Source organism: Schistocerca piceifrons, chromosome 8 (assembly GCF_021461385.2).
Source record: "Schistocerca piceifrons isolate TAMUIC-IGC-003096 chromosome 8, iqSchPice1.1, whole genome shotgun sequence".
In the NCBI taxonomy this organism is placed as follows: Eukaryota; Metazoa; Arthropoda; class Insecta; order Orthoptera; family Acrididae; genus Schistocerca; species Schistocerca piceifrons.
Genome location: NC_060145.1, coordinates 106,273,061 through 106,290,618, shown reverse-complemented (window position 1 = coordinate 106,290,618; position 17,558 = coordinate 106,273,061).

Sequence of the window (17,558 nt, the reverse complement as noted above, 5' to 3'; positions counted from 1 at the left end):
GCGGAGTATAAATGTAGATGTACATGTAGATGTAGATGTAGACCTCTCTGTCCAGTGTGGTCAATGGTCTGCTCTGATGCTTCACAGTCACATAATGGGGAGTCTCAAAGGCGCTATTTATACATGAAGGACATAGTTCTTTCATGGCCACACAGAATTCTATTCTGTTGACACCAGCTGCTAGTCTGGCGACGTCTGTTGGCGTTTCATTTCCACGTCTCCTTCCATGCATCTTCAGTCTCGAGTGGCTGGATCTGGCGAGCTGATCAGAATGGTTTCCTTGACTTCAGACACATTTTGGGTGTACTGACCATTTTCTGGACAGGAAGTCTTTGGGGAAACTCTTAAGTTGTTAAGATTTTCCCATCCACAGGTCATTGCTTCTTTTCGTCTCAGATGTGGTGGAACAATGTTACTGAAAGCATACTGCCAAGTTAGAGGAGTTGATCTGAAGGTGGCCATTATGATTCTCGTTTTATTGTTCAAATGAATACATGCACACTCTTACAGCATACCAGTTGTTTTCCCCAACAATGTCAATACACCACTGCCAACTTCCCGGCAACTTCATTACTGCATCATGTAACCATTGTTTGGGGGTACTACGCATCTACCTGTGGAGAGCTGCCTGTCCCTCCTCGTCGCACGGAGGGCCCGGAGGGGTAGAAAGGGGAGGGTGCGGCAGGCCCTGAGCGTCTGGTCCTGGAGGGTCTCCCACTTTCAGGGGCCTCAGTGTTCAGAAGACCCTCAAGACCAGGTCATTTTTAATAAAATTCTAAACAAAGCCAAAACGTGTTAAATAAATAAGAAACAGCTGGATGTCCCACTAACAGACTTGCCACAGTGGTAACACCGGTTCCTGGCAGATCACTGAAGTTAAGCACTGTCGGGTTGGCCTATCACTTGGATGGGTGAACATCTGGTCTGCCAAGCGCTGTTGGCAAGCGGGGTGCATTCAGCACTTGTGAAGCAAACTGAGGAGCTACTTGATTGAGAAATATCGGCTGGGAGAATGGTGTGCTGATCACATGCCCCTCCAACCCTCCATATCCACATCCAGTGATCCCTGTCGTCTAAGGATGACACGACGACCGGTTCGTAACGTGAGGCCTTCATGGCCTGTTCAGACGGAATTTATTTATTTATTTTTTTTTTTTTTTTTAGTCTGAGATGCTGTATGTATGAAAAATACTTGTGGTGCATGCAAAATGACATGGCCACTAGATGCGCAGTCGGCTGGGGAAGTGTGGGGAGAGTGGCAGTGGTGGCGGGTCGCTCGCTCAGAGCGCTGCAGGTGAAATGCCGAGTGGTGGAGGGGAAGTTCTGTTCTGAACTGAAGCCTGTGCTCACCTTTTTTGTAAATATTAAGTGGGGCACTCCACCCCCACATTTGCATGGTGACGATTGAAAAGGATCTACTGTCAGCTCTACTTTGCGAAGAATTTAAAAAGAATTCCGCCGAAAATGCAGCGATTTATTTTCACCTGCTTGTTACCCATTTGTAACTTGCAGAGAAGCGTCATGAGTGGCGAATTTTGAGAAAAACCCGTATATTTTTCAGGTTGAAATGTCAAAATTTGATTCTTTTGGCAAATCACAGTGGAATTTACACTGTCTCACCTCATTAACGTGTTGTGCAGACACAATTGCGAGATAATTCTGAAATAGTGGTTAGTTAAGTTTATTAAGTGAGGGACTGAGGAAAAGTAAAGTCAGTAGCTTATGAAAAGCACATTGTCGGTACAGAAAACGTGTAATGTCTTCAAATATGTTTTTTCCAAAACCAATAGCATTTCTCGTTTCACCAGCTATCGATGTCTACCCTTAAAAATCACATTCTTTCAACGAAAAAGTCTGTACTTATTGAAACAACACGACAGATAATGGAATTTTACATAATAACGACATGGTAAAATGCTCTCGTCTTTGTGTGGTATCATTTTCCAAAATCTCATTTTGATGTCTGAAACCGTTTATGAACTATGAGGAATTTTGTGGATATTTCACTCTGGTTTTACCGCTGGCGCGGCGCGATAGCAAATGAGTGTGCTATATCAGATCAATTTTCTCAAGACTGGTGACAGATATATACCTCTACCCACGTCTAAAGAAAAACTCAATATGGTAGCTAAATTTCGTACGCAGCAACGCATTGTTAATATGCACCTCGACTTTTAATTGCACACTTTTCCGAATTTCGCGCAGTCTCTTGCTGTCACGCAATTATCACAGAAATTATGACTATTAAGGAAATGATGGGCATATCATTATGAATCTGACATATAAAGCTATAAGTAAACCAAAAATGATTTTTTTTACCGCATAGTATCTGTAACATCGCTTGAGAAAGGTTCAGGGTGCACGCCTCGATTGTGTCATCGCTGACAGGCAGAAAGGTGTAAAACACTTATCGGCCTCCGCTTCCAAACAAACGAATGAACTCACCCACTGCTTTGGACGAAAACTGATCACTGCGCATCCGTCACCGCATCCTGCGCGAGCTATACATAGCTACCCAGCTACCAACTTACCTCTTTATCAGGCAATCATAATTGTTAATAGGTGTTCCGAATTTTTGGAATTTTTTTAAAACATTGCATGAAACACTAGAACTGTAGAATGATGATCACAGAAATCCTTTAGTTTACTCGTAATCGAATAGTTCTTGCCCATTTATGTTTCAATCGCATTGTGCAATAGTTTTTCTTAAGCTGAAAAAAGTTATCTTCTCTCTCCGATCAATCAAGAATGACTAGCCAGTCTATCCGTTTTATCGACTGGAAGCACAGTTTCAAATGAAATAGTTTTCAACGACGTCATTGTGAATTTCAGTAAAATAAAAAAAAACAAAGGCACAAAAACATGCACTGCAAGTGTCTTTTAAAGAAATTTCCTCCATTTGACTGTTAATTGTCCATTTATTCTACAAAATCATGATTTAGGCTTTCTAACCGTTCTCAAGTGCATGTTGAAAAGTTGAAATATGTCTGACCCATCTGTGACATATCATCGTCGAAAAAACATATTTCTGGTCTTATAGACCAATTGTCGTATCCTGTAATGCGACAATAAATGGACGATTAACAGTCAAATGGCAGAAATATCTTTTAAAAAATTCTAGAGAAATTCTTTAAGCACGTCCAACATTACTTGTATGGTGTCATTCCAGGACGTTGAATTGAAGAGCAGGAGCAGAAGAAGAACTTCATCGTCGGTGACCTCTCAGGTATCCAGATCTCACACCTTGTGGCTTTTATCCGTCGAGTTACGTAAAAGGCCGCGTTTACATCCCCCCTACGCCTGACACACTTGAAAGTCTGCGACATCGCATTGCTGAAGCTGTGAATTCGATAAGGAGAGACGAGCTACTTCGTGTGTGGTAAAAAATGATCCACCGTTTTGATACTTGTCGTGTAACACATGGTGCTCACATTTAATGCATTAAAACTTGAACTTTCCTCTTTCCAGGACCGTTGGAATTGTGCTTTTATGTTTAGTAGTTTGGAAGCAATGAATGTTTGAATCTTTTCCTTCACTTCGAAACGCCCTGCAGTAAACATGAATTTAATTTTATTTGTATTTCATTTGAAGTAACTTGTTGTTTCCTTCAATTCATTATTATTGTTCGGCGATTGAGTAAAATATAGTCATTCGGTAGGATTTTATAGCAACTCCCCAACTTAGGATTCCACGTTAGAGTCATTTTTCAGATAGCGATTCCGCCGGGCAATAAAATTTAACATCGGATCTTAACGAGTGTGTGACAGTGTATGGGCAGTTCTATCATTCTCATACTACTTCATAACAACACACTACAGTGTTTTGCAATTTGTACTAGCTTTTATAGGTGACGCCGAAATCAGCATTCTTAGACAAGAATAAATTTTCAGACTCTATGAAATTCAAACCTATTGTTTGTATTTTGAAGTCAGGAACTTCAGTACATCTACATTTACATCTACATGGATACTCTGCAAATCACATTATGTGTCTGGCAGAGGGTTCATCTAAGCACATTCACAGTCCTCTATTATTCCAACCTCGTGTAGAGCGTGGAAAGAACGAACACCTATTTCTTTCCGTACGAGCTCTGGTTTCCCTTATTTTATCATCGCTATCGGTCGACCCTAAACAAGTCGGCGTCAACAAAATATTTTCGCATTCGGAGGAGAAAGTTGGTGATTGGAATTTCGTGAGAAGATTGCTACGCAACGGAAAACGCGTTTGTTTTAATGATGTCCGTTCCAAATCCTGTATCATCTCCTCTATTTCGCGATAATGCAAAACCTTTCAACTTTTTCGATGTACTCCATCTGGTAAGAGACCCATACCGTGGAGCAGTATTTTAAAGGAAGACGGAGAAGCGTAGTATAGACTGTGTCCCTAGTAGATCTGTTACATTTCCCAAGTGTCCTGCCAATAGAACGCAGTCTTTGGTTAGCCTTCCCCACAACATTTTCTGTGTATTCCTTCCAACTTAAGTTGTTCGTAATTGTAATACCCAGGTATTTAGTTGAATTTACGGCCTTTAGATTTGACTGATTTATCGTGTAACCGAAGTTGATCGGATTCCTTTAAGCACTATTGTGGATGACCTCGCACTTTTCGTTATTTATAGTCTGTCAGTATGACGTTTCGACTTATTCCTGAGCAGGAATCGAACAGCCGAACTGCATGCATGGAGTTTCGTGCTTTCTCCCTCATTTAACTGCCGGTACAAGATGCTGTTGACGTCGTCATTTAAAGCAATTATCACTTCATCAGATTAAGTGCAATTCAAATACGAGTTTCACTGTTTATTTCCCAAACATTTACGCAAAAAATGTTCACTATGGCCGGCCGGAGTGGCCGTGCGGATCTGGGCGCTACAGTCTAGAATCGAGCGACCGCTACGGTCGCAGGTTCGAATCCTGCCTCGGGTATGGATGTGTTAGATGTCCTTAGGTTAGTTAGATTTACTTAGTTCTAAGTTCTAGGCGACTAATGACGTCAGAAGTTAAGTCGCATAGTGCTCAGAGCCATTTGAACCCATTTGTTCACTATGTATCTGTAAGTGTCGTAAAACAAGGCTATTGTGAACTTGCTTCACTTTAACTTCTGAAAAAAAAGGAACTGTATTTCTGAAGGAATGAAGCTAATGCCAACTGGTTGATGAAAATTTAACTATGGACACGGTTCAATACTACGCTGAAAACTACCTCTGCTTAACGTAATGATGGTGAACCAACCTGGCCCTGAATTAATCCACCGTCTTTGCATATACTGTGGAGTACGTAAAAAAAAGGACTGCTGCCAAAATACACGTCGATCGGTTTTTTTATAATGAAAAGCGTCGGTCATTCTGTAAACGGAGGGAATTAAAAAGTAACGCCTGTTTAATATTGCCTCGCGACAGCTGCCAGCCTCCCCCCCCCTCCCCATAGGGATTATCGCGCTCTTCTTTGTGAGCTAATTGACGAAACTAGCGGCCAAATTAGAGACCGACGCGACAATAATGGAGACGGAACAGTGACGCGAAGTGGAAATTGAAAATCACGTTCTCTGACGCCGCCACTAGCCACGTCAGCTGATGGCCGCGAAATAACTTTCTGCGAAAAAAAGACATAAAATGTTTCACATGCAGCTAGGGTAACTGCACGCTTTACCCTGGCCGGTGCGTTTGTAGGCACCACAGAAACGTTCGCTTGTTTTTTTAACTGATTAATGTTGACATAACATTCCAGATACTTTATTGAACTGCGGATACTTATTGAAACCGACTAACGACGTGAGAAGAATCGTACGATATGCATTATACATAAAGTAGGGTGCCGAATTATTATACTCACGGATACTATGATACATAGTAGGGTCCACGAGATGTATGCGCATAACAAGCCGCACCGCTGACGTCAGAGTGAACCTAGTAGCCCGCAAATGCCATAACCTGTGTTGTAGTTGGGTTTACGAGGAAAAAAAAAGTTCCAGAATGAGATTTTCACTCCGCAGCGGAGTGTGTGCTGATACGAAACTTCCTGGCAGATTAAAACTGTGTGCCACACCGAGATTCGAAGTCGGGACCTTTGCCTTTCTCGGGCAAGTGCTATACCAACTGAGCTGGCCAACCACGACTTACGACCCGTTCCTACAGCCTCAATTCTTCCAATACCTCGCCTCCTACCTTCCAAACTTCACAGAAGCTCTTCTGCGAAACTTGCAGAACTAGCATCCCTAGAAGAAGGGATATTGCGGAGACATGGCTTAGCCACAGCCTGGAGGATGCTTCCAGGATGAGATTCTCACTCTGCAGCGGTGTGTGCGCTGACATGAAACTTCCTGGCAAATTAAAACTGTGTGACGGGCCAAGACTGCAAGTTTTGCAGGAGAGCTTCTGTGAAGTTTGGAAGGTAGGAGACGAGGTACTGGCAGAATTGAGTCTGTGAGGAGGAGTCGTGAGACGTGCTTGGGTAGCTCAGTTGGTAGAGCACTTGCCCACGAAAGGCAAAGGTCCCGAGTTCGAGTCTCGATGCGGCACACAGTTTTGGTCTTCCAGAAAGTTTCAGAAACAAAGTTGTTTTCAGCAGTATCAGTTTTTCTCAGTGACTGGCGATTGAGTTCAGAGTTACCCCGTAATTATCAGTCTGCTGAAGGATTATTAGAGTAAGTTTTTAGGTGAAAAATAGTAGTGTGCTGCACGATCACCTACTGTACTAACCATAGCAGATAAGTACGTCATACATTCAAGATGTTGTCGATATATTCTTGAGAGCTACTTTGCCAAAGTAAGAGGACTGGAAATATTTTATGACAAACCTCCGCCTACCTTATCTAGAAGAATTTCATAATTCACACAATAAAAAGCCTTAGAGAGATCACGAAATATCCCAACTGGTGAAGTTCGGTTATTCAGTGCATTTAATATTTGATCAGTGAAAGCATATAAAGCATTTTCTGTTGAAAAGTCTTTCTAAAAATCAAATTGACTTTTGTTAGTCCTTCATTTTTACAAATACGTGATGCTAGTCTTGAATTCATGATCTATGGAACAAGGATTAATGTATGTATGAATGTATGTGTGTAATACACTAAATCATAGTAAATCTCTATTACATTCATATCTGCATATGATTAACATTTTTGAGTCGTGTTCCTCTAAGCTTCAATGTATTGTAGTGTGGCGAGAGGGTTCACAGTGACGTCACAGCTCACAGGCCACCTGTGCGTGACCCCTACCACGTATTCTAGTAACCGTGATTGTACTCAGTGATAGGACACGACAGTTTTATTATCCAACTGTATTCTGCCACTTTAATGAACATAAATTTTGTGTATCCCTAATGTTACACTTCTGTGAACTTACTGAACTGTTTTAAAGTAAGAAGAAAGTTAAAACCGAGTTTTACCGAAAATTTGGTACGTTCTCCTGTAGCAGCGACCAGAACCTTAATTCTCATTAACGTATTAATAATGGATTACGTAGGCATATTTCCAAGCTCTGACAAGCTTTTCCAGAAGCCTGATCTTGTTTGTGAGTATATCACCTTTTGCAATTTCCCTCTTCAGTCCGTGTCAGACATTTTCAACTGTATTCTTGTCTTGGGAGTTCTCTTGCCAGTCCGAACCACGAACTCCTGTCGTATTTAAATCTTTAACCACAGATTTTGCCTTGTGGTATGATGCATAATCATGCATAATGATGTAATTGTTGTCGGGGAACCATTCTTTGACTTCGGGAAGTCGAGTTTCCAGTAATGGTCCATGCTCATCTTGACGCATCATCCCTTTCACAATATAAAGACGTGTATTTCCTTTGACGGACTATTTGAACAATGTAATTTTCCATAGCTCCTGCGTCTTACGAATTCCGATTTGGCTTGCAGGATTTTGATACTTGTTCATCACAGAGGCAATCCTGTCACATTAATTGAAAATATGGTTTTATAAAAGAAGGAGTAGAATGATATTACAGTTACTTTATTCCATTTAACCACCGTCCAATTTTTGTACTTTTAGCGCATTCTAGTCGTTACTGTTTCTTGGCTGGGCGACGGCTTCGCAGCACCATTTCATTGAATCTTTGCTGCAAATGGTTGAAATGGCTCTGAGCACTATGGGACTTAACATCTGAGGTCATCAGCCCCTAGAACTTAGAACTACTTAATCCTAACTAACCTAAGGACATCACACACATCCACGCCCGAGGCAGGATTCGAACCTGTGACCGTAGCGGTCGCACGGTTCCAGACTGAAGCGCCTAGAACCGCTCGGCCACACCGCCCGGCAATCTTCGCTGCAGAATATGCGTAAATACAGGCACTCCACCATCCTCCAGCTTGTTGTTAATCACTCACATCGGTTTTCTTCGGTTTTTTCACTATCATTCGTCTTTTTTCTCTCTCTTTTCTGGGGTATGTAATGAGTTTTTAACAGCATTTACCTTTCCGCTGTCTTTAGTGGCTCTCATTACTTTTCAGTTTGTTGCTTATGTAAGTAACTGTTGAGTGTGAAATGTCTTCCATATGAACGATCTCTTGCTGATCATATTGACAGTGTAACAAAAGAATCGGTACTCTGGCCTTTGTTGTCGAGTACGGTCAATACCTTCACCCACGTATGAAAACAGTCACAGTGAAACCGTTTTCACAATTAAGGGACACATTAAGGGTTAAAAATGGGGTTAAAAATGGAATACGTTGCTCTGATACGTAACGAATTATGTGAAGTTCGTTAATAATTGAAAAACTCTGTGGCCTTCTGGATATAATGCGCAATACGTTACTTCACATACATAGCTCTGGCCGCCACAATTTTCCCATTCGTTATTTTCTAGTCGTTGTCAGCGAGAAGTAACTTCGTAAAGCTTTGAAATTATGTGTCTGTTTGTTGCAAGTGCTTAAAAGCTGTCAGTGTCAAATACTGGATGAATAAACTATAGTAATTACGGTTGTCGGGCTATGCTTCTTCATCTTCCGCATTGCAACCCCGACTCCTTTGATAGGTAGGTGAATCTTACCTCCACACTGATTGTAGCCTGACAGTAAGGTATATACACTGCAGCGCCTAAGTTACTGGTATAAACATGCGTATTCAAATACAGAGATATGTAAACAGGCAGAAAACGGCGCTGCGGCCGGCAACGTCTACATAAGACAACAAGTGTCTGGGGCAGCTGTTGGATTGGTTACTGCTGCTACAATGGTAGGTTTTCAAGATTTATCTCAGTTTGTCCGTGGTGTTATAGTCGGCGCATGAGCTATAGGACACAGCATCTCATAAGTAGCGATGAAGTGGAGATTTTCCAGTACGACCATTTCACGATTGTACGGAGAATATCAAGATTCTGATAAAACATAAAATCTCCGACATCGCTGCCACCGGAAAAGGATCCTGCAACAACGTGACCAACACGACTGAATAGAGTCGTTCAACGTGACAGAAGTGCAACCCTTCCGCAACTGCTGCAGATTTCAATGCTGGGCCATCAACAAGTGTCAGCGTGCGAACCACTCAACGAAACATCATCGACACACTTTCGGAGTCGAAGGCCCACTAGTGTACCCTTCATGACAGCACGCCACAAATTTTTACGCTTCAACTGGGCCCATCAGTAGCAACATTATACTGTTGATTATTCGAAACAATGTGCCTGGTCAGACGAGTCTCATTTCAGACTGTTTTGAGCGGATGGACGTGTAGTGGTATGGAGACAACCTCATGAATCCTTGAGCCCTGTATGACACCTGGGGACTGTTCAGACTGGCGGAGGATCTGTAATGGTGTGGGGTGTGTATAGTCGGAGTGATATGGGACCCCTGATACGTCTAGATACGACTCTGACAGGAGCAAATATTGAAGTAGCAGTCTGAATACGTTGTTGAATGGGCATAAATTGTTGTGAAACAAGCAATAAAAGCTTATTTACGATTGTACAACACTCTACAAGCAACAGGAGTGATGAGTCATTGTTTAGAGTAAAGACTTCAAAACTCCCTGAATCACATGCTGAGTATATTAATTAGGCACCCAACTGTGCCGGCCGGGGTGGCCGAGCGGTTCTATGCGCTACAGTCTGGAACCGCGCGACCGCTACGGCCGCAGGTTTGAATCCTGCCTCGGGCATGGATGTGTGTGATGTCCTTAGGTTAGTTAGGTTTAAGTAGTTCTAAGTTCTAGGGGACTGATGACCTTAGAAGTTAAGTTCCATAGTGCTCAGAGCCATTTGAACCATTTGAACCACCCAACTGTACACTATTTGATCAAAGGCCTCCGGACACCTTCTAGTGGACACTGATATGGGGAGTATGTCTATCCTTCGCATTTATGACAGCATGAGCTCTGCTGGGGAACAATTGCAATGAGATGTCTGAATTACGTGGAGCAAAAGCAATGACAACCTAATTTTTATCAAGAGCCCAAACCATGGAATGTAGTGATATTGGACGCTGAGGTATGGAGTCATTCCAGAGGTGTCCCGCCCATTTCAGGAATGTTGCTGTCCACAAATCATTGCCTTGTTGCTGCTGCTTTATGACAAAGTGCATTCCCATCCTGATGCAGTCTTCGCCTTTGCACTGTTCCTCTACTGCACGCTGTACGAAATGTTGCAAAACGTGGTCGGGTTTTTCCGCATTTATCATTTTCTTAAGCGATAACAAGGCAAAACACCCCCCATACCGTAACACCACCTGCTTAATGCTTCACTATTGGCACTACACATGATGGCAGGAAAGGTTCTGCAGGAATTAGACGAACTCAAAACACTTCCATCGGATTGCCGCAGGGTGTAGCGTGAGACACCTCTCCAAAGTCACTCGTTTCTAGTCATTTACTGTACATTTGCGTCACTCTTTACACCACTTCAAGCATCGCTTAGGGGGATTGACTACAGAAATATGTAGCTTATGGGAAGCATCTAGACCACTGTACCCCGTTTTCCTACCGAGGAAGGTGGCGCAGTGGTTAGCCCACTGGAGTAGCATTGAGGAGGACGACGGTTTAACCTCGCGTCCGGCCACCCTGATTTAGGTTTTCCGTGATTTCCCGAAATCGCCTCAGGTAAATGCCGGGATGATTCGTCTGAAAAGGCACGGCCGATTTCCTTCCCAGTCCATTCCCAATGCGATGAAACCGATGAATCACTGTTTGGTCCCCCCCTCTGAATCAACCAACCAACCAGTTTTTCTCAACTTCCTACGTTGGGCTTTTTGGTCTGCTGGTGGCACTTTGTAACTCCTTCTGCTGATTTCATGCGATTTTTTTGTAACCACCCTCCACAGTGCTCGACGTTCCCTGTCGGGCAGTACCTGAGGTCTGCATGGTTTTCTTGGTCCAGCTGTGGTTGTTCCTTCGCGTTTCGAATTCACTATCACCTCACCAATAGTCAACACGGTCAGCTTTAGAAGGGTTGACATGTCCCTAGTAGGTCTGTTGCCCAGGTGATACCCTGTGGCTGGTCCACATTCAGAGTCACAGGACATCCCTGACGGACCCATTCTGCTGTTACTGCTTCTGCACTGACAACACAGTACGGCGCGCCTCCTTTGACATTAGCGGATCTGCCTCTCATGAGATCTAGAGGGCAATTCGGAATTAGAGACATCAGATAATCATTCAAGGAATAAATCTTTCTGACAAAAATAGTTCTGAATTGAATTCTGAATTTCAGCTATGTGACGTACGTGCAGTGCTCCGCCGAACATAGAACTTGGTTAACTTATGTGTTCGTTCACGAGAACTAGACTGACTGAGACAGCACAATTTACGCTGCCAGAGTCTTCCTTCAATTCCGCAAGGCATTTCACACAGTACCGCTCTGTCGTTGAGCAAACTAAGTACTCCTTATGGAGTATCGGACTAGATTTGTGACTGGATTCCTCAGTTTTTAGGAGACAAATTTCAAAAGTCGCTCTTAACGGAAAGAAATTAAGCGTTTTAAGAACATCCAGAGCTCAGATGGAAAACCAGTCCATAGCAAAATGAAGACAGCAGAAACGTGGAAGAAGTATATAGATGGTCTATGCAAGGGTAATGCACTTGAGGGCAATATTATCGAAATGAGAGAGGACATACATGAAGATGAAATGAGGGATATGATACTGCGTGAAGAGTTTGACAGAGCACTGCAGACCTACGTCGAAACAAGGCCGCGGGAGTACATAACATTCCATTGGAACTACTGATAGCCTCGGGAGAGCCAGCCATGGCAAAACTCAACCATCTGGTGAGCAAGATGTATGAGACCGGTAAAATACCCTCAGATTTCAAGAACAATAGAATAATTCCATTACCAAAGAAACCAGGTGTTGACAGGTGTGAAAATTACCGAACTCTCAGTTTAATAAGCCACGGCTGCAAAATTCTAACACGAATTCTTTACAGACGAATGGAAAAACTCGTAGAAGCCGACCTCGGGGGGAAGATCAGTTTGGATTCCGTGGAAATGTTGGAACACGTGAGGCAATACTGATCCTACGACTTATCGTAGAAGATAGATTAACGAAAGGCAAAGCTACGTTTCTAGCATTTGTGGACTTAGAGAAAGCTTTTGACAATGTTGAATGGAATACCCTCTTTCAAATTATGAAGATGACAAAGGGTAAAATAGAGGGAGCGAAAGGCTATTTACAATTTGTACAGAAAGCAGATGGCAGTTATAAGAGTCGAGGGGCATGAAAGGGAAGCAGTGGTTGGGAACGGAGTGAGACAGGGTTGTAGCCTATCCCCGACGTTATCCAATCTGTATATTGAGCAAGCAGTAAAGGAAACAAAAGAAAAATTTGGAGTAGGGATTAAAATCCATAGAGAATATATAAAAACTTTGTGGTTTTCCGACGACATTGTAATTCTTTCAGAGACAGCGAAGCACTTCGAACAGCAGTTGAATGGAATGTACAGTGTCTTGAAAGGAGGATATAAGATGAACATCAGTAAGAGTAAAATAAGTATAATGGAATGTAGTCGAATCAAATCAGGTTATTCTGTGGAATTAGATTAGGGAACGAGACACATTAAGTACCTAGTAGATGAGTTTTGCTATTTGGTGAGCAAAATAACTGATAATGGTCGAAGTAGAGAATATATAAAATGTAGACTGACTATGGCAAGAGAAGCATTTCTAAAAAAGAGAAATTTGTGAACATCGAGTATAGAGTTGAGATTCAGGATGTCTTTTCTGAAAATACTTGTATGGAGTGTAGCCATGTATGGAAGTGAAACGTGGACAGTAAATAGTTTAGACAAGAAGAGAACAGAGGCTTTCGAAATGTGGTGGTACAGAAGAATGCTGCAGATTAGGTGGATAGACCACCTAACGTATGAGGAGGTACAGAACAGAACTGGGGAGAAGAAGAATTTGTGGCACAACTTGACTAGAAGAAGGGATAGGTTGACAGGACACATTCTGAGGCATCAAGGCATCACCAATTTAGTAGTGGAGGGAAGCGTGGAGGGTAAAAATCGTAGAGGAAGGCGAAGAGATGAGTACAATAAACAGATTCAGAAGGATTTAGGTTTCAGTAGTTTCACGGAGATGAAGAAGCTTGCACAGAATAGAGTAGCATTGAGAGATGCATCAAGCCAGCCTCTGGACTGAAGACAATAGCAACAAACTTCGGGAATAGCTCAGTGTTGTGTTACAAGACCGTCACTCCGGATATATGTGAATGTGTCCTAGATAACACTCGAAGTGCCATTACGGCGTTTCTAATAAAGGAAAGGCGGATCGCCAAGAGACTGTATGTTCTAATTACAAAAAATGGCTCTGACCACTATGGGACTTAACATCTATGGTCATCAGTCCCCTAAAACTTAGAACTACTTAAACCTAACTAACCTAAGGACAGCACACAACACCCAGCCATCACGAGGCAGAGAAAATCCCTAACCCCGCCGGGAATCGAACCCAGGAACCCGGGCGTGGGAAGCGAGAACGCTACCGCACGACCACGAGATGCGGGCTGTTCTAATTACAGAAAGACCTGCAGAGGGTCAGCGTTTGTTGGAAGGAATAGCAATTTATCCTCAGTGTTTTGTATGTATAACCGTTTCCGCAAAAATAAGTGGAAAGCTTCACCGCTGTTCGTTTAGGCAAATGACGGTAAGTCACTGGATGCAGTAATTAGCATAAAATATCTGTGAGTAACAATCCCTTTAATCTAAAATGTAATGGGTGCGTTTCGTGGAAAGGTTGTGATTCTTTGGACGAAGAGTAAGAAACGTCGTTCATCTAGCAAAGAATTGGCTTACAGAAGCTTTTTTTTTGAGGCATTCTCGTGTGGTGCCCTTCAGTAAGGGACTCTTTCCAGGTTGGATTGTTGGAAGCGTTAGAGAATACCCAACGACGTAACGCATGTCTATTCACGATGTCATTTACTAAGCGCGAGAGCGTTACTGGGAAGCTCACGAAAGTCCTCTAGCACACGCTACAAAAGAGGTGCTGCGCATAGTTCACTACTAAAAGGCAGAGGCCGTATGTTGCGAAAAGAACCGAGCAACACTTTAGTTTCACCAACGGTACGTACATCTTGCTAAGCAATCACGAGATCACGACAAAATAATCAAAGAAATTACATTTCATACTTACTCTTATCGGTAGTTTTCGTTTCCAGTACCATTTGTGAATTCAGTATGGAAAGAGGGCGGGGGAATGATAGTGATACGAAAAATCTCCTCCGTCACACACCACAAGGTGGACGTAATACTGGTGACGTCTTGTGGTAACGTTCTCGCAACAGTTCTAGGATTTTTGCAGGTTTGGGTTAGCAGAACGACCCTAACGACAAGAAGTGTGGTTGTACAGTCATAGGGACTTGTCGCTGCCGCGTGCAAAGCTTAAAAACGGCTCCAGCTTTCTACATCAGATTCCGTCAGGCAAGCCCGAATTACACACTTGAAGTTTGCCATATGTTGCTACGATTAATGAGTAATAAAACGCATGGAGGCAAAATAATGCAGAATGTGGGCAACACAGTGGCCAATTTACGTCGAATTCTTTACGTTACTCACACATAACACAAAAAGAAATACGTACTTAAAGACATTAAATGTGTATAGGTTTCCATATCAAGATTAAAGAAATGAGTCTGCGACTAAATGCGGTTAAGATTGTGTGCACAACAAATAAGATATGACAGATTTCTGAGATCAGCTATCTAAAAGCAAAACCAAAGACCCTACAGTGCGTTAGTACTGAAGCTAGCCAATGATGCTGCTTCACTGTCCCATAAAGTTTGCGAAAGAACTTGCTCCCCTTCTAATAGTAATATAGCCTTAAACACTTCAGCAGCGAAAGGTACCTAACGACTGGAAAAAAGCGCACGTCATTCTCGTTTTTAAGAAAGGCCGTAAAACAAGATCCACACAATCACAGACCTATATCGTTGACGTCAGTACGTTATAGAATTATGGAACATATGCCGCACTCAATATTTATGACGTTCTTGAAAAATGAACATCTCCTCTATAAAAATCAACGTGGATTTCGCAAACAGAGATCCTGCAAAACACAGCTCGCTCTGATCGTCCATGAGACCCACAGGCGCAGTGGGCAACGGCGCTCAGGTTGCTACCGTGTTCTTTGACTTCAGTAAGGCATTTGACACCGTCCCGCATTGCCGTTTAATGAAAAACATACGAGCTTACGGAGTATCGGAGCAGACCAACGATTAGATTCAAGCCTTTTTTGGATAGATACAACTCAACACGTCGCTCTTAACGGAACAAAATCGACAGATGTCAAGGTAAAATCCGGAGTATCACAGGGAAACGTTGTGGGGCGGCGAGTAAGTTTGTATAAATAAAAATAAATTACTGTATAAATGTTTGCATGTTGAATCAGTTTCTGGCTTTTAGAATGTTGTTAATGCTGTCTTTCGCCGTTCTCAACACTGGCTCTCTATTTACTTTTTAGCACCCAGAAAGTGATTTAACAAAACGTGGAGCCAGTAATTAGAGATCCTAGTGCCCACTTCATCTGAGAATACCATTATAGCTGCAGCTTATAGCTCTGAGGACTTAGGAGATTGTCCGGGATTTCTAATCAAAAACGGTTTTCCAAAATAGTTGAGTTGTTGTTGTTGTTGTTGTTGTGGTCTTCAGTCCTGAGACTGGTTTGATGCAGCTCTCCATGCTACTCTATCCTGTGCAAGCTTCAATAGTTGAGTATATTCTGAAATTCACTGATAAAAAACACAAGTATCCTTACAACCTAACTAACAGAGCAGTTCAGAGTCTAATGCGCTGATGCAACTATAAATGACCGAATTAAATGTTAAAAGAATGCTCTCCATAATTTGATGAAAATATTTCATCAAACGCCACGCTAAATATTTGGTAGAATGTCTGTCCCGCGACGGCACGTGAAAATACGACAATACGCAAACTGAAGCTAGTTAATGAAAATCATCCCAGAATTAACACTTCACTTGAAATGATGTCATGGTTCCGCGTATCTCTAATAACTTAATACGGCACCCGAGGCTGTTTGTAGCAGTGATACCGATGCGACGCGACTCCCGACACAGATGGCGTGTCATGCAGCGTCTGGAGAGAACTGGGGCCTTGCTTCCTCGCGCAGCGTTCTTATATATAAAGCCGCGGTGCGGACGGCTAAGGGAACGCCTGATCAAATCGGCTCTCCCGACTAGCTGCTGGGCTAGTAACGCACCACTTCAAGTTACATAATAATTTATAGCTTCTTTTGCTGATGGCCGATGAAGCTCTTAATTTAAACGTGCATTCAGCACGCAGGTAAGTATTGATAATAAAATTTTGACGTGGCTAAGTTAAATATTTTGGGCGAGAGAATTAATTTAATTACACTGCACGCAGTAGATGAGCTCTGAACTGGCCCTTTTGAGATCCGCTATCGCTATAATTTTATAGGTATTCAAAAGAAACTTTTCACATCTTCATAGTCATAGCGGACCTCCAACCTATTTAAATCTAAACATCCTAGCCTTATTTATTAGCCTACTTAATCTATCTTGCTTCCTTCAGTTTTGAGATGAAAACCAGAAAATCATGAATTTCCACTAAAATCTTAATTTGTGAAATCCAAAGTACTGTGTTTATTAAATCATTATGAAAGATGAATCTAAATATAAATTTTGAAGTCTCTAGCTCTTTTCTGTTGCGCCAATGTTTTTTTCAGAAAAACGTCCAAATTTCGAAAATGGCTGAAGTTATCGAACTGGTATTTAACACACATTAATTTAGTATTACTTCTGACATGCCAGAAAAGTTTTAGGTCATTTGCTTGATTTTTAAGGTATTGCGCAACATTTATGACGTCAGAGCTAGTTACAGCAGACTGGCTGGCACACAATGGAAACTGATGTGAGTTTACTACAGCGTGAGTAGGCTGCTTCCCTACAACGTGATAGGACATAAACTATCTAGAAAAAGGCGTCGGATGCTCATTAAGGCTATTCCCAGATGATGCAGTTGTCTATACCAAAGTAGCAACGCCAGAAGGTAGTAAGAATCCGCAGAACGACCTGTAGAGAATTGATGGATGGTGCAGACTCTAGCAGTAGACCCTGAACGTAAATGCGGGTGTCACGGGAAGCTTGCAAGAGATA